The following is a 25,434-nucleotide window of genomic DNA, read 5'->3' as shown; positions in this document are numbered from 1 at the left end:
TATTTTTATAGGTTAATGCAACACAGGAGGAATGCACCTTGTGAGGGGTCTGGAGGTAATATATCGAGGCCTGGTTATTCGTGATCTGTTGACCAGGACCATAGGTCGAGGGGCTAAGCTTCGGGGACTGGGGCGGGTGGTACAGGTCTTCCTGTCTTGTTAGAAGTGGTTATGGATGTTTCGCTGTGTGTTGTCAAAGTGTTGGGTGTCCTGATTGCACAGGGCCATAAGTCTGAGACAGTCCGGTGGGTTGTGGGGTTTACGAGGGGCGCTTGAGTTTAGACAAAGGTTTACTGCTGTGCTGTAAATAATGCAGATGGCTGGCCGCGGCCTTGGGTGCTGCAGTGGGGCTACAAGTCTTTGAAGCGGCTCCAGTCGGGTCGGGGGAGGCGTGATAACGCAGAGCGGGGCTCTGTTCTCATGTCTTGGCAGCCTTCGCAGGGAGGGAGGGGGATACATCGAGACCTTGTACGCATTCACATAGGTATCTCCCTCGTGTGTTGCCGAATATAGGTAAAGACATCGCAAACATTTGAATACTTTCTATAATAATTATTTAAAATCACTTCAAAACATGCATTTAACCTTTGCTGGATGCGTCTCGATTATACCCAGTCCGAGCACCATATTTGTACATTATATTCTAGCAGCTACAGTGTTTTAGTTACATGCATATACATTCGCAGTAAATGAGGTAGTAGTTAGATCAGTGGAGTACATAGAAAACGACCCGCCACTGTACGTGACGGTGGTGGCACATAAGGGGCTTAGACATACACACATTGTAAGTGCATTCTCGCGCATCCTTTACATGAGTTCATAGTATAGTTGCATTCGCTTTCTCGTGTATTCTAGCAGCATTAGCTTTAGTTATGGCGCAAAACCATGGGAGGTAGGCTGCCCAGTGATATACGCAACAAACAGATCCCTGGAGCGTTCCATTATTATTAGTATCCACCTGCAAGGGTGTGAACTCGCCATTGCTTATATCATGGGAGCATGCTTTCTCATTTTAATACATTCTACAGGCGTTTGTAATATAGGAGATTTTGTGGAAGAAAGCATACTTCGAAAGAGGTCTTGACATTAATATATATATACATATATAAAGACTGTCTGCCATCAGATGACCATTTTGCCGTTCTTCTCATTGCTCAGGCCTGCTGGCCGGGTCATGCTGATAGTGATAGTACACTGCGGGAGGTGAACTGTTACAATGTTAGCATATTGCGCTAGCTCATGTCTGTCTTGTTCGTGGGAACGTGCTCGCAGCGGATCTGCCAGGGTGCTGCGGCAACAGGGATGTTCTCCAAGGGTAGGGGCCGCGCTACAGTGCGCTGAGCTCGCACCATCTTTACCGGGCAAAGAATGGTTTCTGGGCCTAGCTAAATTTGTGTTGTAATCAATACATGTGGGCATTCGATACGTGTGGGCAATGTCTCCAGTGGGCGAGCCCTCCACCACCTGGGCCCGGGTGGCATGAGGGAACGCCCAATGGGCCATAGCCCTCACCTGGGGAAGAAACGCAGGCGAGAGGGGTCTCCTGGACCAGTCCTCCCCTACAGAATCCTCGGTAAAGAAAAAATCAGTATCAGTTTCGTTTCTGATCTGTCTTTCCTAGTAGTAACCAATCACTGATCTCTGCGTCATACTGACCACAGCCAATGACTGCCCTCTACCTAAGCCCCGCCTCTGGCAGCCATCTTCAGATTTGGTAGCACGTGAAGTGGCAGTATGACCAAGTGAAGAGCCGCAGAGGGGTAGGCGGGAGGGTTCGCATGTGAATCCATGCCAGACCCATGCTGGAGAACAACAGTTACAGGTAAGTAACTTGTTCCTTCTCCAGCATGGGGTCTGGCATGGATTCACATGCTCATGAATATAAGATTAAATAGCAGTACACATGCACAACCATGGGGGGTGGTAAAAGGCTCAACATTAAGCAATACAAAAAACTCAACATTAAGCATCTGTTACCTCCTCACCAGGCTCACCTTAAGCGAACAGGTTGCGCAGCACTGCTTGGCCGACCCTGGACTCCTCCCTGGAATCCCGATCGACGCAGTAGAATCTCGTGAAGGTGTGCGTCGACCTCCACGTAGCAGCCCTACAGATGTCCAGCAGGGGCACACCAGATAAGAACGCCGTAGTAGCAGCGATCGCTCTGGTCGAATGGGCTCTCGGACGGCCTGGCAGCGGTCGGTTAGCCAACCGGTGACAGTGCATGATGCAGTCGGAGAGCCATCTGGAAATAGAAGACTTCGAGAGAGCCTTCCCTTGATTCACAGGTCCAAAGTTCACGAACAGCTGTGATGTCCTCCGGAAACTCTTCGTGCGGTCCACGTAGAACTTCAGCGCTCTAGCCACATCCAGCGAGTGCAAAGAGGGAAGAAAACAGGTAACACCAAGGGCTCGTTAAGATGGAAGTCCGACGGCACCTTGGGCATAAAGGAGGGGTGCGTCCTAAGCACCACCACCCTCGAGGCATGGAAAGTCAAGTACGGTGCTTTGCAGGATAGGGCCTGGATCTCTCCCACTGGTCGTGCGGAGGTAATGGCCACCAGGAACGCAGTCTTCCACGACACAAACTTCATAGGTGCGGAGTGCATCGGCTCGAATGGGGACCCCACGAGCCTGGTCAGCACCACGTTAAGTTCCCACGCCAGGGCCGGGGCCTTCACCGGCGGGAACGACCGGAACAGTCCTTTCATAAACTCTTTTACCAGTCGATGGGACCACAGGGACATCCGTCCTGTGGTTCTGGTATATCTGGAGATCGCCGCCAGATGAATCTTAATGGAGGCATGGGCTAGCCCAGCCTTTGCCAGCGATAGCAGGTACGGCAGCACTTGAGGGGCCGTAATCCGTAGGGGGTTGATCTTCTGTGCTCGGCACCAGATAGAGAACCTCTTCCACTTATGACCGTAGCATTTGAGAGTCGAGGACGCCCTGGCCTTTGCAAGAACCTCTCTGCAATCGGCCGGTATATCGTAGCCTCCAAACTCTAGCGCTGCAGGAGCCAAGCCTGCAGGTTCAGCGACGCCGGGTCGTGGTGGAAGATGGCGCCTCCTTCTCTGGAGAGAAGGTCCGCGTCCGCCGACAGCTTGATGGGAGGGGACGTTGACAAGTCCAGAAGGTCCGGGAACCAGATGTGCCTCGGCCACGCAGGTGCGACGAGGATCATCCTGCACCGGGACCTCTTGAGCTGGCTGATGAGTCGAAGCAGCAACGGCAACGGAGGGAACGCATACAGGTATATGCCGTCCCAGGGGAACGAGAACGCATCGCCCATGCTTCTCGGCTGGGGAAACCTGCTGGCGAACCTCTTGCACTTCGAGTTTGTCGCTGTTGCGAACAGGTCAATTTGGGGTTTGCCCCATTGTCGGAAGAGTTGATCCACCTGATCCTGGCGCAGTTCCCACTCGTGACACGCGCGCAGCTCCCTGCTGAGCGAGTCGGCGATGGTGTTGCTTTCTCCTGCCAGGTGGAAGGGAACCAGGAACATCCCCTGGGCGACCGCCCAGTGCCACAGATCCTGTGCCTCCTTGGATAGGGCTGGGGATCTGGTGCCTCCCTGCTTCCGTTTGTAAAATATTGTCGTGGTGTTGTCCGTGAAGATCCGCACCACCTTGCCCTTGAGCGGTGGGAGGAACGATTTGAGAGCCCAGAACACGGCTCGGAGTTCCAGGACGTTGATGTGCAGGAGCCTCTCCTCCGGGAGCCAGAGGCCTCTTGCGTGGAGATCGCCGGTGTGGGCACCCGAACCTTCCAGGGAGGCGTCAGTCGTCACCGTCTCCTGGTACGCCGGCGTCTGAAAGTCCTTGCCTGCCGTGAGGTGCGCTCGAACGCCCCACCACTGAATCGCCCGCCGGAACACCTTGTTGAGGGGGACCCTGTCTTCGAAGGTGCCTGTTGTCTGTATCCAACGGGCGTCGAGAAATTCTTGAAGAGGGCGCATCCGTAGTCTGCAGAGGCGCACCAGCTAGATGCAAGAGGACATCGTCCCCAGGAGGGACTTGATGGACCTCACCCTGGCCACGTCCGTGGCTAGCAGGCGCTGCACTTTGCCTAGAATGGTCTTCGTCCGTTCTTCCGACAGGGCCGCCAGGCGCCTCACTGTATCGAGCTTCGCTCCCAGAAACAGGGCCACCTGCAACGGCACCAGGTGGGACTTCGGGTAGTTTATGGCGAATCCCAGGTTTGTGAGTAGCTGGACGGTCCTCGCAGTGTGTTCGACGGCGAGTTCCCTCGTCCTTGAGCGGATGAGCCAGTCGTCCAGGTAGGGGTAGACGTGAATCCCCCCTGTAGGCGCAGCCGCGCCACCACTGGTGCTAGGCACTTGGTAAAGACCCTGGGGGCCGACTTCAATCCGAACGGCAGTGCTCTGAATTGGTAGTGGCGTCCCTGGACGACGAACCTGAGGAACTTTCGGTGACTTCTGAGGATGGGAACATGGAAGTATGCATCCTCCAGGTCCAACGACGATAGAAAGTCGCCTTCCTCCAGCTGTCCCAGTACGTGCTGGAGGGTGACCATCCTGAACCTTTGTGATCTGATGTATTTGTTCAAACGACGAAGGTCCAGGATGGGGCGCCAGCCACCCGTCTTCTTCCTGACGAGGAAGTACCTTGAGTACACCCCGGAGCCCCGGAGCCTCTTCGGGACAAGCTCGATGGCGCCTTTCCTGAGCATCGCCCATACTTCCAGCAGCAATTGCGGGACGTGATTTTCCTTCCTGGCCACAGGTGGAACGTGAGGGCACTTCCTCAGGAATTCGATAGAGTGTCCTCTTGCCAGGGTATCCAGCACCCAACGGTCGGTGGAGATGGACTTCCACACGCCGACGAAATTCGTCAGCCGGCCTCCCACCGGGGTGCTTCGATGGGGGCCCGAGACCACGGCCGGTTCAGTCCTGCTTGGAGGTGGTGGCCTTGCCGCCGTGGCCACCTTGCCGACGGCGGCGAGGCGCTCCCTGCTTGCCGCGACCCCTGTAGGCCTCCTGAGACGAGGAGCGTGCCGCCTGGCGGTAGGATGACGAGCCACCGCTGGATCCCTTGGAGGCACCCTGTCTGCCTCCGGAGCTCCGAAAGGGCCGTCGTTGCTGAAGGGCTCCTAGGGCGCGGGCCGTCTCCGTGTCCGTTTTTATGGCTTGGAGGGACTCGTCCACCGCCTCCCCGAACAAGTTGCTGCCGTCGAACGGCATGTCCAACACCCTGGTCTGGACGTCCTGACGGAAGTCGGTCGCCCGGAGCCAACCCCGTCATCGTAGGCAAACACCGTTGCCCAACTGGCGGAACCCGGTATCGGCAATATCGGTTGCCACCGTTATGGCATGGTCCGACGCCACCTCGCCCTCTTGCAGTATTTCCAGGGCCTCGAACCCCTTGTCATCCGGCAGGAAGTCCAATATGGGGGCCAGCTTAAACCAGAGCTCCCTGTCGTAACGGGCCACGATCGCCAGGGCGTTGGCTGCTTTGATCGTCGTCGCCGCCGACTAAATGACCCGCCGCCCCATGGCGTCCAACTTCTTTCCCTCGCCGTCCGGCGAGGAATTCGACGTCGAGGCTCCTGACCCCGCCGCTTTCTTCTTTGCCGCCGCCGAGACGACCGAGTCTGGCGTTGGCTGGGGCCTGAGGCACAGGGGAGCGGTTTCGGGGACCCGGTACTTCTTCTCGTACCGGTCCCTTTTGGCTGGTGCCATGGAGGGGTTTTTGAGAACCGACAGGCCCTCCTCCCAGATGTCATCGATTAGGGGCACCGCGATGACCGTCTTCCTCTTGGCCTCCCGGCACTGATAGAGGAAACCTTCCTTTTTCTGCTCCTCCGGGCAGAGCTGGAACAATTCGGACGCCCTGGCGATCATGGCGTGGAATGAGCCAATCTCGTCGGGCGGCGAGGCCCGTGCGACGGGGGACCCGTTCCGTCGCCGTCGCCCTCAGAACCCGTCGTCAAGCCCAATGCACCGTCATCTCCTGACTCGTGGGAGGATGAGGAGGGAACTGTAGGCCTTACGGGGGGCGAGCGGAGGAGAGGGTTGGGTCCTCAGTCGTTTGTTCTGAGGACTTCCCGACGGGCCAGGTTGCGGGTCCTCCGGCCTGGGCCGTGGGAATCTCGTCCTTATCTCAGAGCATAAGGACTGGATGGCAGACAAAATGGCCGCAGAGCCATCCTGAGGCCTAGGGTCCGGCTGCGCCGGAAGGGAAGGCCGCTGTTCCTGACCATCGTCGTCTTCCTCGGTTATCTCCCGAGGATCTTCCTGACGGGATCGAACCTTCTCGAATTGGACTTCGAGGTTCCTCACGGCCTCGGTCAGTTCCTCCTCCGAGGCTGACTCCGAGCTCGAGGAGGGCACCGTGCCTCCCCTCGCTTCTTCCATCATGGCGGCCACGACGATGGGCTGAAAAGAGGATTCCCTCCTTGGCGGCAGGGAAACTCTAGTCCCGGAGGCAGTCTCCGCTGGCGGTGTCTCTGCCGGCTTGGCAAGAGTCGCCGCGATAGCCTCGATAGAGGCCTTCGCCTGCTGGGTAGGGGCCTTCACCACCTTAGGTGCGTCCCGGGCCTTCTCCTTCAGGGGAGGGGCAACGCCTCTCTCCCCCTCTTCCGAGATCGGACGGGGCTTCTCCCGAAGCTTACCCCGGGTCTCGGACTTTCTCTTCCCCGAACCGGAGCGTTGGCTCGTGGTTGACAGTGCCGGGGAAGGTGCGCCCTGCCTGGCGACCGAAGAGCCCGACCTATCAGCGCTCACGGAGCCAGCGGACTCGCGGCGCTTGGCCTGGTGTTGGGCCCCCGTCGCTGGGGCGCCCGCACAGGACTTAGAAGCCCGCTCGGACCCTTTCGTCTTCTTCTCACCCGTCGAGCCCTTCTCCAACTAGCTTGCGAGACGGGATCGACGGTCCCTCATGGTCCGCTCCGACAAGTTCTTGCAGAACTGGCAGTCCTTCTCTACATGAGTCTTGTCTCAATGAAGACAGTAGAGGCATTGCGAATGTTCGTCTTTCTTAAACTCATTCTGCAGCCGGCATCCAGGGCAGCTGCGTAACAGCTTGGGTCCGGGCGACAAACTCGCATCCTGGGCCATCTCGAAGTAGGCCGCAAATCTTCTGGAATCCTCCAAGAAGTTGATTCAACGAAATCTTCACCCTTGAGGGGCGTAGGAAAATCCCGCAACGGGTAGCCGTTAACGGGAGTAGAAACGGTGGAGCTTGAGGCTCGATTAACCGAAAAAAAGTGAAACTTCACCTGAAAAAATGCGAAACACGCAGTAAAAGCTCGAGAGCTAAGCACGAGGACTCCCAACACTTGAACGTGCGGTAAAAATTTGAAGATGGCTGCCAGAGGCGGGGCTTAGGTAGAGGGCAATCATTGGCTGTCATCAGTATGAAGCAGAGATCAGTGATTGGTTACTACTAGGAAAGACAGATCAGAAACAAAACTGATACTGATTTTTTCTTTACCGAGGATTCCCAGCCTGACGACGGGGAATATTCATGAGCATGTGAATCCATGCCAGACCCCATGCTGGAGAAGGAAGGGTACATGAAAACATTACAGGGAAATATTAGAAAACATCAGGTGAATAAAATGCCTATATACATAAGTGGCGGGCAAGAGTCAGGAAGAGATACAGGGGCTAGCTAGTGCACAGTTAGTCATGGAGGTCCTTGGAGCGTAGCCATTTGAGAATATTACGTCTGAAGCTGTAAGAAGATTGATCAGTTCTAAGGTAAAGTGGGAGTGCGTTCCAATACTGGGCCGCCTTCACTGGGAAGCTACTGCCACCTGTTTTTTTTTAGTCTAAATTTAGGTATCTGCAGGCAGTGGGAGTTGGCAGCTTGCTCTTCTCACTATTTTCTAAGCAAGGAAGGGGGGAGCTGCATTATTGAGGCACTTAAAGTTAAGTGAGGCTATTTTAAGTGAAATCCTGTTGCTAATTTTTAATCACTGTTCTCTTCTCATATTAGATGTGTGTTCTATGGTGGGTAAGTTAAGGGCAGTTCCAAGGGCATTATTTTGCAGTATTTGAATTTTGTCGATGTATTTGTTAGCTCCCAAATACAAGGCATTGCAGTAGTCGAGTTGGAGAGTATTTGGGTATCGGCAAGGATAATGCAACTGGCTTGTGTTAGGAAATCTCGGCATGCCCTAATGAGCTTACAGGTGTAGGAGGTTGAGGATGCTAGGGACTGTACCTGTTTCTTCAGTGTCGGGGTGGAGTCAAGGTAAAAGCCTAATGTTTTAACTACTTTGGCTACTGTGATTAAGTTGCAATCGATGTTAAATGCAGAGTAGTTAGGGCTAAGTTTTTTAGGTTGGCAGCAGAGCCAAGGAGGAGTATTTCAGTTTTGTCGTCATTCAGCCAGAGGTCATGGGTCGCCATCCATGCCTGAATGAAGAGATATATTTCATTTTCCAAGGCCGTATCAGAGACAAAGTTGCCCAAAAGGGGAATGAGGATCTGGGTAATCTGCGTAATTTGTATAGGTGACACCCAGTCTGTCCACTTTGTCAAATAGGGGCTGGGTAAAAAATGTTGTACAAATGTTGGCGAGACACAAGAAACTTGGGGAACACTGAATGCTATTTTGATACGGTCCGCAGATGCCGATTTGGAGAAAACTCATTGTTCTGTTGTCCAAAAATGACTGGACCCAGGCTATGGCCTCACTTGCGATGTGGGCAGCCGATGCCAAGTGTTCACACAAGACTGTGTGATCCACCAAGTCAAAGGCTGCCGACAGGTCAAGGAGGAGTAGCATGGCTGTGTTTCCCGCGTCATTGAGCTCGTCAATTTGTGTTTTAAGATCAATTCAGGCAGTCTCTGTGCCGTGTTGTGGTCTAAACCCAGATTGGCAGGCACCTAGGAGATGGTTGGATTCAAGATAACGCTGAATGTGCAAATAACCTACTCTGTCTATTATCTTGAGGAGGAAGGGTACTGTCATGATGCCTACCCTCAGGCATCCGGACCGAGCCCATCAGCCCCGGGAGCAGGCATCTAGACATTTAGTGAAACCTCAGCAGCCCCGGCTAGGGGGTATCTGGTTTCAGTCCTGGCGCCTAAGGCGCCAGGCTCATAGTAGGAATCAGTCCTGGCGCCTAAGGCGCCAGGATCATAGTCATTACTTACCTCAGGCAGACCATGCTGCAAATGACTCCAATCCAACATGAAGCCTGAAAGGGACTATTTTTCTACAAGGACTATTTTTTACTCGGGTGTGGTTCTAGGGACTTCTTACCTGGGACTACTTTTGAGGCTATTTAAACCACACCCGACCAGCAACACACGCTTCGTGTTATTCTGCATCCAGCAGCGTAACACTCACAGTGCCTGCAGCCTGCAACCAGTCTTCTGCCACGCCCGCCTCGAATCCGGAGCTCCTAAAACAAAGAGGAAAGAAAGGGACAAGGTTAGAAAACAAACTTATTTCTATTCCACACCTGATTCTGGATCCATCTTGTCTCCGGACCTGTAAAGAACATAATTTCTGCACGCGCCGCACATCCAGCTGCAGCGCCGCGCCATACTCACCAGTCTTCACAGCATCTTTCGGGTCGGCGCTACCTCCATCATTTCTTCGCCGAACTTCGGCACCTAGGAGACAAAAGAAAACCACAAGGTGAGCCAAGAGAACCAACAAATATAATTCTTACCACCATAGACTTACCTGATTTACCATCGGAGGCATCCTTTTGTGACTCTCCATATTTTCACGTGCCGCATCTGTAAAGAGAGACAAAACAACACGTTTTCCTCGTGCAACATTTACCGGACAGCGCCGGGTAATACAGACTCTTACCCGAGCGCCACCAGCTGCCGCAAGAGCATCTTTTTACGAGCCAGCTGCAAGACAAGAAAGGAAGTGGGGGAACAAGAGTGCACATCGGACATATTGAACTCTATGAACTTAATACTTACTGGTCCTCACCAGGAACCTCAGTCAATACTCTCCGGAACTCTCCCGAGCCTTCAAACCAGTGAAGTAACTGGAATCGACGCGCCCCTGCAAATCCACGCAGGATGGAGAGCTCATCTTTCAAGAATATAAGGTCAGATTGCTGTGAGGGCATTTCGGAGGCGATTAGTTGGGGAGGACTGTGGGGGTGCAATCACTTGAATCCACAAGTGGCTAAATCCATCTCTCCACTTGCAGGAGAATATTTCTACGGGTTAAGCAGACAAGATTAGGGGAGTAGATCCAGTCAGTCATCGCTGCACTATGCATCATGTGGGTGGAGACCACAGCTGTCCGGGTCCGACCGACGCCCCTGTGGGAGCCAGGTGAGCGCAACAGAACGTGAAGCCGTTTCTACAAGTCCCCACCCGGGCGTTATGGAAACCTCAGAAACCGACCAACTAGCCCTATTGTTAGGGGAGTCACAGCATGTTGTACGGGCAGGGGAGTTTCACTGGGGGAAGATAGAGACATCTCCATCAAGTGAGCGAACCATGGCTGCCGGGCCCACATAGGAGCCACCAGTATCATGGTTACTTGTTCCTGGTGCATCTTGTGCACTACCTTGTTGAGAAGGGGAGTCGGGGGAAAAGCGTAAACAAATCTCCCTGACCATTGAATCGACAGACCGTTCCCCTTGGATTGGTTCTGGGGGTACCTGGAGGCGTAACTTTGGCATTGTGAGTTCTCCAGGGTTGCGAACAGGTCTATTTCTGGGAACCCCCATTGCGTGAAGACGTCGAAGACGATGTCTTCGTGCAGTCGCCATTCGTACTCTTCGGGCAGGGGGAAATCTCTGCTGAGTTTGTCTGCCAGCAGAATGAGTTCCCCTGGTACATGTTGTGATAGAAGGAACATATTCTGTTTGAGAGCCCACTTCCATATGTTTTGGGCCAGTTTGGACAGTCCTGGAGAGTGGGTTCCCCCCTGTTTGTTGATGTAATACATGGCTGTGGTGCTGTCTGTAAGGACCATCACTGTCCTGCCCTGTAGGTGTTCCTTGAAGGCTTTTAGCGCCTTGAACACCGCTAGTAGCTCCAGAAGATTGATGTGTTTGGATGCTACATTCGGAGTCCACTCCCCGTGAGCAGTTTGATGGGATAGGGGAGCCCCCCATCCTGTGAGGGATGCGTCTGTGGTTAGAGTGGCTTCCGCCGCGGGTGTGGCAAAAGGTTTCCCTTTTTCTAGGTTTTCCTTTGTCCACCACCGTAGCGAGAGAACTAAGGCCTGCGAGACCACTACTAGGTCGTCCCATAGTCCGCTGGCCTGACACCACTGGCTGTTGAGCCACTCCTGCATTGGGCGCATGCGCAGGCGCGCGTGAGGTACCAAATAAATACACGTCGCCATCATGCCTAGCAAGTGCATTGCTTTGCGTACCGTCACCTCTCGACCGGCCACATATTGAGGGATCTGAAACAACATGTTTTGGACCCTCTCTTTGGAGGGGAAGACGAGGCCGTCCTTTGTTTGAATTAGAGCCCCTAGGAATTGTTTGATTTGGCTGGGGTCTAGGCTGGATTTCTTTTCGTTGATGGAGAAGCCCAACTGGAACAAAAGGTCTACAGTCTTCTGAGTATTGGAGAAGCATGTTTCGTAAGAATCCCCTGTTATGAGCCAGTTGTCGAGGTAAGGGTAAACTGGGATGGACAACCTGCGCAGGTGGGCCGCTGCCACTGCCAGTACCTTCGTGAATACCCTCGGTGCTGATGCTATCCCGAAGGGTAGCACTCTGAACTGGTAGTGTTTGCCCTCTATCATGAACCGGAGGTATTTTCTGTGCGCTGGCAACATTAAAATATGAGAGTATGCATCTTTCATGTCCAATGTTGTCATGTAATCTCCCTGTGATAGCAGTGGGATTACTTCCTGTAGGGTCACCATACGAAACTTTTGGGGTTTGATGAACTTGTTCGCTGGGCGCAGATCTAATACAGGGCGGATGGTTAGGTCCTTTTTGGGTACAAGGAAGTACACTGAATAAATACCTTCCGTTACCCGAGATAGAGGCACGACCTCTATGGCTCCTTTTTCCAGCAGTTGTTGTACTTCTTGTAGAAGTATGGCAAGATGTTCCGGTGACATGCGTCGTCCCCTCAGGGGTTTGTATGTTGGGGAACTGTTGAATTCGATGCAGTATCCGTGGGCTACGGTGGAAAGTACCCAGCGGTCTGACGTTATACCCTCCCATGCTGGAAGAAAGGATGTTATCCGGCCCCCGACCGGTGTTGCATGGGAGGGGACGCGAATCTTCGCGTCACTTGGTGTTGTTAGGGGCTTGGGAGCCTCTGGGGGTGGACCCTCGCCCTCTTCCTTTGCCCCGGCGCTGTCCTCTTTGGCTGTACTGGCCACTATTGGTCTGGAAATTGGTGGCAGGGTACTGTTGCTGCTGGTTTTGTTGTTGGCGTTGGCCACGAAAAAAGTGTTTATTGCCATAGCCGCGCCTGGTAGCGGGCTTAGAGATTTGGTCAAGAGTTTTGATCGTATCGAACTCTTTTTTAGCCATCTCCAGAGCCTCATCCACCGCTTTCCCGAAGAGGTTTGAGTCTTCAACAGGTTTATTTATTAAAGACGCCTGTGTCTCCGGTTTGAACCCTGAGTTGCGCAGCTATACGTGTCGTTTTAGGACTATCCCCTGAACTAGGGAACGTCCCGCAGTTTCTGCCGCATCCAGAGAGCTCTTTACAATACTCTGGTTGACCTGGGTTCCTTCGCCAATATTTGAAAGCAGGCGTGTACGTAATGGTTCCGGCGCTTCTTCGGCGTCTTTGCGCAGTTTGGCCCACTGCGCGTCCGCATAGCTAGCGAGCAAAGAATTGTTGTTGGCAATTCTTGCCGAAAAGGCAGCCGAGGATGTAATTCTTTTTGCAAGGGCATATAGCCGCTTGCCCTCCTTGTCAGGTGGCGCCTCACTGGTGGAAAGTGGTACCCCTGCCCTCTTTCTTGTGTTGGTTACTACCAGGGAATCCGGAATGGAATGTCCCCTGATGTACAGCGGGTCTGAGGGTGAAGGAGTGAAAAGTTTTTCAATTCTAGGATTGACCCCTCTGATTAGTGCGGGTGTGGACAGCGAAGGGATGATTCTTCTCTTCACCGAAGCGAGGAGGGGAATTGTCTGACTGACCGGGGGTTTCTCCTTAATTACCCTTTCTACAAAGTGTAATTCAGGGGAGAGCTCCCCAGTGTCCAGTTCGAAGTGTGCTGCTGCTCTGCGCAACAGGGCATTAAATGTGGGTTGATCGTCAATGGGAGACGTATTTCTAACAGGTGAAATGTCAGGAGGATTTAGGTTTAGGACATCAGTGTCGGAATATATTGATGGTGATTGCCAGGGGTGAGAAGGTCCTTCTTCTGGATTTTCCCCGAAGCCTTCTCCTACCAAGTCTGGGCTGTCTTCCAGACCTTCCTCCTGGTTCAGTCCGTCTTCCTCGTCCATAAAATCATCCTCTTCCTCAAAATAATGTTCTTCCCCAGTGAGGTCATACACGCTGTGGAAGTCTGAGGCTGTGTCCTGGTGAGGATTGACTAATCTTGGAATTTTGGCCCTGGGGTCCTCCTGAGGCCCTTCTCTTATTCTCTTTGGAGTGGGAGGGTTTTGGACATTCATAAACCTCTCCATTCTTTCCATGCAGAGATGGAGCCTTTCCATGGTTTCATGGGGTACCCCTGAGCGGTCTAGTGGGGGAAAATTGGTGTCTTGTAGCTGAAAACGACTCGACCTCTCCCATAACGTCGAGGAAAGTGTCCCGTCGCCCTCCGAAAAGCCTTCAGGTGTGCTAGGAATCCCTTCGACTGAAGGAGATTGTCCCTGTGTTTTCGACGTGTCTTTCGACCTTTGCGTAGCGCTCGACGTGTCTTTCGGCGTACGCTTGTGGGCGTCGGCTACCACGATCCTCGCCAAGCTCTCAGCGACTCGTTTGACAGCGGAAAGCTGTGGTTTCGACGTTACGGGTGTCGAACGCTCTACGGCGGCATGCGCTTTCTGCTGATGCGCTCCGGCCGATGATTTGGGGGCGGCGCCCTCATTTGCCGAAAGCCCAGTCGGTGGTCGCGGCTGCGGTTGCGAGAGGGGCTTCGAACCCGAACTGTCCGAGGAGGCCGCCGGTGAAATCTGCAACTCCTTGGGCGCTGATGCTCTCTTTGCCTTCGGCAAAGAAGAGCCATGGGTTGTGTGCTTATGTGTGGTCTTGTGTGCGTCAGTGTCGCCGGGGTGTTCATCCCCATAAGCAGGGCGTGAGCCGAGCCCGTCGGGGCCGGGGACAGACGACGAAGCGCGTGTGCGCTCTCTAGGGGGGTTTACGACTTCCGTAGCGGAGGTCGTGGTATCGCGTTCCTCGTCACTGTCGGAGGTAGCGACGGTGGGTGGAGCGTCGGCCTTCGACATAGCGTAGGCCGCCCACCTTTTGACCCTACGGTCTTTTAGAGTCTTCGTCTTAAGAAGCCGACAAGCCGTGCAACGTTCCTCCTTGTGATCGAGGGGCAAGCAGCGGTTACACCGTGAATGCTTGTCCTTCCAAGAAACTTGCCCTTCCAAAGCGGGCAAAACCTAAAGGGTGTCCTCTCCATAGCCGAGGCAATAAAACGTGATAACCACCCCAAGGGAAAGGAAGGGGAAAAGGAAAGGCATTCTCAGAAAAGAATTAGAGATGTCCCACGACCCCCACTCTCCCTACTGTATATGGCCTGCGAGGCCAGGCCACGTGTTCGGCAACGCCGAAGGATCTCCTCCGCTCGTCCCCTCCGTCGAAGATCTTGCTCGGCGGAGACAGCTTCACAACAGCGTCGAGGGGGGGGATCGATATGTTCTATATTAATATAGGAAAACGACCAAAGGTCGAGGAGATGAAATCTGCAATGTCTCTCGAGGAGCTCCGCGTAAAGGCGACCAGTAGCTGGGCGGAAAAAAACAATCTGAGGGACCTCGACGCGTGAGGGATTGTGGGTACAACACACGTCACTATAGGGATAGTGTTACAGACACGCCTTGTCGACGTCCCCTTTTCGACTACGAAAAACAAAATGCAATACTCCGCAGTGACCACTGGATGTCGGACCTATGCACAGCATGTGATTCTAAGCAGATTAACAAACATCAGAAACACCATTACCTGGACTCGGGGGGAATCCAACTCCTGTTTCATCGAGCAATCCTGTGCAAGTGGTTCTAGCAGGGAGCATTCCTTTAGCTCCACCCGAACGTTTTGCTGGGGACCCAAAAAAGTTTGCTGTGTTTATGAACCAATGCCGCTTGCACTTTTTATGCAGACCTGGAGCTTTTCCGAATGACCAAACCAAAGTAGCCTTTGTACTATCATAGCTTAGTGGCAGTGCAGCGGATTGGTCAATTCCGTTAGTTAACCAGGATGACCCTCTTCTTCGGGATTTTCAAGGTTTTCAATTGAGCATGGAAAGACTATTTGCCAGACATTCACAGGGACAGGCCCTGGATAACGAACTTTTATCATTACGATCTACTAACCGATATATCGCCACTTTCAATAGGTTAGTGGTGGAAACTGGATGGCCAGAGATTACATTATTTCATCGTGGACTTCGGGGTGAACTCAAAGACATTTTGGCCCAAGTTGTGAACCCACCTCGGGATTGTGCAGAATATATAGACTTAGTGGTCCAGTTAGAGCACCGACTTCAGAATAGAAAGGCTGATCGAGCTAAGTTCGAGAATCGGGTATTGGTTAAACCCAATGTTACCCTCAAAGGAACAGATGTATCAGAACCGATGCAGATCGGGGGGGTCAAGGGACCCTTAAACTCAAAAGGAAAGAGAAAGAAGACGGCAGATGCAATTGTGTCTGTACTGTGGGGCCTCAGAACATTTTCTACGGGATTGCCCTATAAAAACAACTAAAAAAGTAGTCAGAGTTGCTGATAAAAATCAAACAGAGCCTGATTCGGGAAACAACCACGCCCGACAAGCGTAGAGGTCCGCTTGCCGAGCTTGAAGAAGGATACTCAGACCTCGCACTTCATCATACCAATGGTCCTTATAGATCCAAGACAGCCATCACGTATGCACGCAGTGAGGGCATACATTGATAGCGGGGCCATAGGAAACTATGTGGACCACTAGTTGGCTTCTAGGATGAATCTATCTCTCTGCAAAAAGACCACTTCGGATGTCATCACCACAGTCGATGGAACTGAAATTGCCTCTGGGCCTGTAACTCATTCCACCGCAGAGATGACACTATTGGGTCAGGATGGGCATCGAGAGACTATTGTGTTTGATTTAATCAAAGCCCTGCAGTTCCAAATAATACGGGGGATACCTTGGTTGGAAACACATAATCCATGTATTGATTGGCGAGAGAAGAGAATAACCTTTCCGGATTGTGCACATACTGGTTACCCAAAAACACCCTTGAACCAAGGCCTGGCCGCAGTCGCTACTCCAGTCGTGCAGTTACCTCAGGAATATCAAGAATTCCAGGATGTTTTCCAAAAGGAACAGGCAAACACCCTACCACCTCACAGATCATACGATTGTCAATTCGATCTCATACCCAGTGCACAACCTCCATGTAGTAGGATCTACACCCTTACGGAACCCGAAAACCTTCACCTACGACAATACTTGGACCAATACCTTGCTAATGGCTTCATTCGTCCATCCAAGTCCCCCGCATCTTCAGCTTTGTTCTTCGTGCCTAAAAAGGAAGGGGACCTCAGAACGTGCATAGACTACTGTGCATTAAATCAGATCACGGTTAAGAACCGATACCCGTTGCCTCTGATCCCCAAATTACTAGACCAAGTAAAGGACGCTCACATCTACACTAAATTAGATCTCCGAGGGGCATATCATCTGGTACGTGTAAAGAAAGGTGACGAATGGAAGACTGCTTTTCCTACTAAGTACGGGTTATTCGAATACCAGGTGATGCCCTTCGGGTTGTGCAATGCACCAGCAGCCTTCCAGTATTTTATGGACATCGTGAACTAATTGACGTCTGTGTTGTTGTATACATTGACGATATTCTAGTGTACTCCTCTTCAGAATCAGACCATGTGAAGCACGTTCGTGCAGTCCGTGAGAAACGACGCCAGCACAAGTTATATGCAAAAGTGGAAAAATGTATTTTTCATGCTACAGAAGTTGAATTCCTTGGATTTATCCTGACTCGAAAAGGAGTCCGAATGGATTCTCGAAAGGTGGACGCAATCCTCAAGTGGCCATCACCCAGTTCAGTTAAAGGGGTACAAAGCATGCTCGGATTTGCTAATTTCTACCGCAGATTCATTCCGGATTTCTCACATGTTGTACACCCTATCACAGCACTTTTGCGAAAAAACAAACGCTTCTTGTGGACCGAAGAAGCTGAGAAGGCCTTCTAAGAGCTGAAAGCGAAATTCACGTCTGCACCTGTCTTAAAGCATCCACGCCCCGAACTTCCATACATAGTTGAAACTGATGCATCCAGTTTAGCCATGGGAGCTGTCCTGTCCCAGAAGGATCCTGAAACCGGTCAAATTCACCCAGTAGCATTTTGGTCCAGAAAGTTCTCGGCACCCAAGTTAAACTGTGCGGTTACCGATAAAGAATTATTAGCCATCAAATCCGCCTTCAAGGGTTGGCGGCATTATCTTCTCGGTGCCAGGAATACCATTACGGTAATCACCGATCACCGGAACTTGCAGTATTTAAAAACAGCCAAGGCCCAATCGTCGCGCCAACTTCGATGGCCATTGTTCTTTGCCGAGTTCGATTTCATGATCACTTATCGACCAGGTTGCAAAAATGGCAAGGCAGATGCCTTATCCCGAATAGGGATGGGAGAAGCATATGCAAACCCGGAACCGGTGCCTATAATTTCAGAACAAAGAATACTTGGCATAACCACTCTACAGACACTAGAGGATATTCAAGTAAAGATCCAACAACTCTTCGATCCAACAGCCCTGCAGGACTGGGTGAAGAAAGGCACAGACTACTCAGTCATCAATGACCTACCTTATTATCAAGGGTGACTATTTCTACCACACAAGGAACTACAAGAACTAGTCATCTCCAATTATCATGACACCCTGATGGAAGGACACCCAGGTATCGCAAAAACTGAAGCTAAAATTAAAAAGAATTCTGGTCGCCCACCTGGCGAAAAGACGTAAAGTCCTTTGTAATGTCTTGTGGCATTTGCGCCCAAAACAAAAGTCAGAAGAAAAAACCAGCTGGCCTCTTACAACATTTGGATATTCCACCTACACCATGGCACACCTTATCGTTAGACTTTATTACAGATCTACCTCCATGTAATGGATTTAACACCATCCTAGTTATTGTGGATCTTTTTTCCAAGATGGCCCACTTTATTCCTCTAAAGGGATTACCTTCGGCTTCAATTCTGGCAAAGGAGTTCCTCGAAAACATTGTTCGAATACACAATTTCCTTCCGTATTGGTCTCTGACCGAGGTAGTCAATTCATTTCATATTTTTGGAAGAAATGTTGTCAACCGGCGCAAATCGAAGTGAGGTTATCAACCAGTCACCATCCCCAGACCGATGGTCAGACAGAGAGGACCAACCAGACCCTTGAACAGTACCTATGTTGCATGCTACATCAGACCGAAAGTAATTGGAAAGATATTCTATGGATTTCCGAGTATGCATACAATAACTCTGTACATTCAGGAACCGGACAAAGCCCCTTTTATACCATATATGGACATCACCCTCAAACCTCAGAACTAGATTCGCCTCAGCATTTAGAAATGCCTGCAGTTAGTCATTTGCATTCTACTATTACACAAGCCTTTAAAGAGGCAACAGAACATTTGAAACAAGAAAAAGAGAAATATAAGAAAAATGCTGATCAACATAGAAGTGAAACTCCACAATACCAGGTTGGGGATCAAGTTTGGCTGGCTACAAAACACATACCTCTGAAGGGAACTCAGACTTTTAACCCTAGATATTTGGGACCTTACACTATTAAGGCCATTATCAACCTGGTAGCCGTCAAATTGGAATTACCCTCTAATATGCGCATTCATCCTGTCTTTAATGTTTCACTTTTAAAACCAGTTCAACCAGGAACAAGATTAACCAAACCACCCGACCCCATCTTGATAGATGGAGAACCTGAATTCGACGTAAAAAATATCCTGGACTCCAAGATGGTTAAATCAAAACTTTTTATTTCATCGATTGGAAGGGCTAAGGACCACAAGAAAGGTCATGGGAACCTAGTGATCATGTCCATGCACCTCGGTTGGTGAAAAGATTCCATCGGAACCTCCCAGACAAACCAGGGCCCAGGGGAAGAACAACTTTAGGAGGGGCCTTGGGGGGGGGGGGGGGGGGTTGGGGTCGTGCTGTCATGATGCCTACCCCCAGGCGTCCGGACCAAGCCCATCAGCCCCGGGAGCAGGCATCTAGACATTTAGTGAAACCTCTGCGCCATGCTCATAGTAGGAATCAGTCCTGGCGCCTAAGGCGCCAGGCTCATAGTTATTACTTACCTCAGGCAGACCATGCTGCAAATGACTCCAATCCAACATGAAGCCTGAAAGGGACTATTTTTCTACAGGGTCTATTTTTTACTCAGGTGTGGTTCTAGGGACTTCTTACCTGGGACTACTTTTGAGGCCATTTAAACCACACCCGACCAGCAACACGCTTCACGTTATTCTGCATCCAGCAGCGTAACACTCACTGTGCCTGCAGCCTGCATCCAGTCTTCTGCCACGCCCGCCTCGAATACGGAGCTCCTAAAACAAAGAGGAAAGAAAGGGACAAGGTTAGAAAAATAACTTATTTCTATTCCACACCTGATTCTGGATCCATCTGGTCTCTGGACCTGTAAAGATCATCATTTCTGCACGCGCCGCACCTCAGCTGCAGCGCCGCGCATACTCACCAGTCTTCACAGCATCCTTCGGGTCGGCGCTGCCTCCATCATTTCTTCGCCGAACTTTGGCACCTAGGAGACAAAAGAAAACCACGAGGTGAGCCGAGAGAACCAACAAATATAATTCTTACCACCATAGACTTACCTGATTTACCACCGGAGGCATCCTTTTGTGACTCTCCATATTTTCACGTGCCGCATCTGCAAAGAGAGACAAAACAACACGTTTTCCTCGTGCAACATTTACCGGACAGCGCCGGGTAATACAGACTCTTACCTGAGCACCACCAGCTGCCACAAGAGCATCTTTTCACGAGCCAGCTGCAAGACAAGAAAGGAAGGGAGGGAACAAGAGTGCACATCGGACATATTGAACTCTATGAACTTAATACTTACTGGTCCTCACCAGGAACCTCAGAGTCCATATTCTCCGGAACTCTCCTGAGCCTTCAAACCAGTAAAGTAACTGGAATCGACGCGCCCCTGCAAATCCACGCAGGATGGAGAGCTCATCTTTCAAGAATATAAGGCGAGATTGCTGTGAGGGCATTTCGGAGGTGATTAGTTGGGGAGGACTGTGGGGTTGCCATCACTTGAATCCACAAGTGGCTAAATCCATCTCTCCACTTGCAGGAGAATATTTCTACGGGTTAAGCAGACAAGATTAGGAGGGCAGATCCAGTCAGTCATCGCTGCACTACACATCACGTGGGTGGAGACCGCAGCTGTCTGGGTCCGACAGACGCCCCTGTGGGAGCCAGGTGAGCGTAACAGGTACAGTGGTAATAGGCCTACAGTTGGTAGAGATAAAGGGGTATAGAGTTTGTTTCTTGAGGAGAGGTAAAACCCATGACTCTTTTAGGTTACTTGGGATGGTATTGGTGGAGAAGGAGGCATTAATCAGTTTAGTTATAAAGGGGGCTAGGTCCCTTGCTGCATCCTTAATTAGTTGGGCTGGGCAGTTGGCACCTTTGCAGTTGGAAGGTTTTAGGGATGCGATAATCTTTTCAGTTTCCTGGATGGCTACTTGGGCAAATTTGAATGGAGCTGGGCAGGTATGTCTAAGGTAGAGCTGGCAGGTAGTGTTTTGTTAGGAGACGGAGGCTTTATTTTGGCAATTTTAGTTTGGAGTGTGGTTATTTAGTTAGCTAGGGCATTTTGGATGCTGGTGCACCATTGTTCATCTTTAGGTATATTGTCAGGGGGAGGTACAGGGGATTCCAGTTTCCTTAAGATGGCAAATAGTTCCTTAGTATTGGAGCTTGCGTTGGATATCCTTTAATTGAAGAGGATTTTTTTTAGTGAATAAGATTTCTTTTTTGTAGTTATTAGCGAAGTGTTTTAGTTTCAGTTCCTTTTCATCAGAAGGGATGTGTCGCCATGAGGATTCTAATCTCCTTTTTTGTAGTCTTAGTTCTTTTAGGTGAGGGGTGAACCAGGCGTTAAGGTGTGCTTGTTGTTTACTTTTGCATAGTTTCAAGGGTGCAATGGTATCTAGGGCTTTAGTCATAGCGTTATTGTAACCCTACACAAGCAGTTCAGGATCCAAGTTATGAGGGAGAGTATTGATAGTGGGGAAGAGTGGCAGGAGTTTGTCAGGTGTGATCTTTTTTTTTTAGATCTAGTGGGGGCGGGGGGCATGGCTTTATCTTTGATAATTTATTTGGTGGTCTGTCCATTGTTGGGGCGTGACTTTGGTGATGGTGGTATCACAGTTCAACGTGGCGACCCAATCAAGGGTCCTTCCTTTGTCGTGCGTTGGGGTAAGGACTTTTTGGGTTAGGCCATGTTCAGCTAGCATGCTAGCTATGGATTGGGCTGGTTTGTCCTCAGGGTCATTAAATCCTAGGTTGAAATCTCATGGTACTAGAAGTTGCGAGGAGTCTTTGGTATTATTGGCTAGGAGGCTAGATAGGTCCTCCTCGAAGGTGCCGGTGGGGCCAGGTGGCCGGTGGCCTATATATTAAGTGAATAGTTAAGGTGCGGCATTTGGAAATGGGTAATTTGGCTGCAAGTACTTCACAGGATTTAGGGGAGGGCCGAGTGAGTAGTCTTAGAGCAAGGTTGGTTTTCGCTATAATGGCAAGACCGCCTCCTCTGCTGTTGGGTTTGTCCATTCAAATTAGTTGGTAATTTTCTGGTATGGCTAGGGAAAGCGCTGGCCCTGCTGCTTCATGCAGCCAAGATTCTGTGACTGCCAGGAGGTCAAGGTCATCGGAATATAGAATGTCCGCTATTTCTGTAGCGTGGGCCACTTAGGATCTGGCGTTCATTAGGGCTCCGGATACCGTAGTTGAGTTAGGTAAATTATGCGATTTTATAGGAATCAGTTTTGGTTGGTTAGTGTTATCACTGAATATGGTTAGGCTAGGGGGTGGCTGAGGGTGAATGCGGTGGTATTGTACTAGGCATTAAGGATCTTGTTGCCATGAGCTGTGGGCTCATAAAGGCAGGTTAATGTAGCTCGGAGTCGAGTGTTTCTGTCCAAGGTAGGGCATGGTACATGTTTAGAGAGGGACATGATTAAGTAGATTAGGTGAGACACAGCAGAAAGGTCGCCTGTGCCTTTCGAGGGCACACAGTTGTGAGTGCAGCCAGGATAGGCGGGGCGCATACAATTCAAAACAGGCTAGTCCACATCAGCTAGGCATGTGAGAGCGGATTAGGCTAGATTCAACAAGGGCAGGACGCATATAATTCAAACCAGGCTAGTCCGACATAATCCAGGCAGATGATAATCAAGCAGGCTACTTTAGCTGGGCAGAGGCATATAAATCAGAGGTGACTGGTCTAGGCGCAATGTGTTCTATCTTATTGTAATAGAAGTCAGCAGTATGGAACTCTGCTAGTGCAAGATACATATATTCACTAGGCTAGTAACGCTTAATAAAAAGGAGGTTGGGCGTAGCATATAGGAAGAATCCGCAGAGCAACAAGTGAGTACGTTTAGCCTGTGGATAGCAGTTGTGCAAATGGGCTAATCCGCTATTAGGCATCTGTATTTATGTACGTTAGACATAGTGCTGTTAGTGGTGACCAAGTGGGTAGGTCTACTGGGCTTGACTAACAGTATGCAGAGTTATACATATGGGCTAGCGAGGAAATGAAAGAGTAGTGGACTGAATCATGGGCGGTAACTGGCAAGTATGTCTATGATCGGTCAGAGGTGGACCGTATGCGGCGGCCGTGAGATAAGAGGGAATGTACCTTTGCAACAGGATGTTTCACAGCAAGTCGCAGCGTCCTTGACTCAGGGCTATGGTATTCGTTTGTGGAAGTCGAGATCAAAGCGGGCAGTTTTAACTCAAAGTCAGCAGATTTGGCGATGTTAGTGTCACGCACTCACGGCTCCGTTCAGGTACGCCAGTCATACACCCCTCATCCTCACACAGCTCTCACACACGCTCTCATGTCCGGGGGGTGTCACGTGAGCAGGCTCATCTCTGGGGTCGGAAGCACCAAACAACCAGGTACAATAGGAGCTTTCCATACCTCCACTGGCGGCTTCCATGGCGCTTACGGGACAGCAACTACAGACAAACGCCTCGGCATTCGTCAACACAGTTCCAGCGTGCACTTCCTGGTCCCGGGTCACGTGACACGCTCACCGGTCCCGCTCGCGGATCAGCTGACACAGGGACACACAGGATTTAAACGCTGGACTCCCGCGAAACAGCGCTTCACAGCTGTTCGCACCGGAGGACTCTGTTCAGCTATTCTGCTTCTTGGATTCACGGCTTTTTGACACGGATTTCGACTCTGGACCTTGCTCTGCTCTTCTGCCCCTCCTGACTACTTGTTTGCTTTGGAACGTTATTCGGAATTGCCTTTGGATTGCCCCTTACGGATTTTGTGTCTCAGATCTGGCTTCTCGCCATTCCAGCTTGCGCATATATCTCTGCAGGTTGGGTGGGTGGACCCTCGCACGACATTGGTCTTGATACTACTGGGAGGCCAGCTCACTTGATCACCCCCCCTCTCCACGAAGTACCCCAGCATAGGTATACGGCATACCAACTCTCCACATAGGTAAGACTCTGCCTTCTGTTTTCATCAGTGTGTTTTATTGTGCTCGCTTGGTAACTAATCAGACCTTTTTCTACAGCTGTCTGGGGTCAGCAGTTTCGTGGTATCAGACCGGCGAGGGAAACCCACCTGTGGCCCCAATAACCGCAGAGGGAGTGCTTTTACTCTTCCTCTGTGGTGCTTGGGGACGGAGGTTCCATACTCTGCACGACAATCAAGAACAGAACAGACTGTGAAGCCTCTTGTCGTGCGGAGTATGGAGGGTTCCGCGAATGACCCCATGGCGGCCTTAGTGCAAGCGATCAAAATACTCAGAGCTGACATGGCTGCAGCAACCACAGCCCTTCATCAGCGGCTAGACACCCTCCAAAGCACACGCCACCCTCTGCCCGTTGATACGGAGTTCGGAGAGACGGTACCACCATTATCCACGCCCCGAGGCTCGACCTCGCCCTCTCCCCTGGTTCTCCCTACTCCTTTCCCCCTGGCTGCACCCGAAAGGTTTCAAGGGGACCCTGACAAGTACCGCACGTTTATCTTAAGTGCAAGCTACACTTCCTTTGTCGTCCCACTTCCTTCCCCGATGCCACCTCAAAAGCTGCCTTTTTGTTATCACATCGGACTGGTACTGCGGCAGCCTGGGCTAACCCCCTACTCGAAAGCAATAGCCCTATGTTATACGACTTTGATCTTCTTGTAGTCGAAATGTCACGCGTCTTTGATACTCGCCACAAGGTACAATCCCGGGATTTGGAACTCTTGGATCTCCACCAGGACAAGGGAACACTCATTGAGTATCTTACGCGGTTTAACCAGTTGTCCGCAGAGACTTCCTGGCCAGAGGGTAAGAAAGCCGTCGTCTTTTATAAGGGCTTGAACAATTCCATGAAAGACGCGCTTACCGCAGTGCCTTCCCTGCCCACTTTGTTCCCTGATCTAGTGGACCTGGCTCTTCAGATCGATGCCAGACGTCTTGAACGCCGATCCGAAGCACGGTTCTCTGGTCACGCCTCCACCACTGTCTCTCCTTTCTCCGAGACTACTGCGGAGCCCATGCAAATCGGAGGGCTCCGTAGTCCGTTAACTTCCTCCGAAAGGGAGCGCAGGAGACAGGACAACGCCTGTTATTACTGTGGGTTACTGGGACATTTCGTAAAAAACTGTCCTCGTCGTCCCAAGCCCAGGACGCAGGGTTTTCGGGAGGCTCGACCCTAGAATCGGGGGCAGGATCGAGCACTGTTTGTCCTTCCCCGAGCCCCTCGCCTGCCTTTGGTACCATCCGACCCCTTGCGGTGCAGGCTTTGTTACAACCTAGTACAAACAACCAACACCCAGTCACCATCATCATAGACTCAGGTGCCACTGGCAACTATATGGACATTTCTTTGGCCCTCTCTTACAACTTGCCGCTTATCAACAAAACCCGACCAGAGCAGGTACACTCCATTGATGGCAGCACATTGGTCTCTGGGCCTGTTAAACACCAGACAGCCACCCCTTATGTTGATCGTACAAAGCATACACAAGGAAACCATTAGTTTTGATTTGATCACCATGCCACAATACGGGGTCATCTTGGGTATTC

Source organism: Ambystoma mexicanum, chromosome 9 (genome assembly GCF_040938575.1).
Source record: "Ambystoma mexicanum isolate Mex_15411 chromosome 9, UKY_AmexF1_1, whole genome shotgun sequence".
Lineage (NCBI taxonomy): Eukaryota > Metazoa > Chordata > Amphibia > Caudata > Ambystomatidae > Ambystoma > Ambystoma mexicanum.
The sequence above is the reverse complement of the archived record's forward strand: the minus strand, read 5'-3'. Positions refer to the sequence as shown.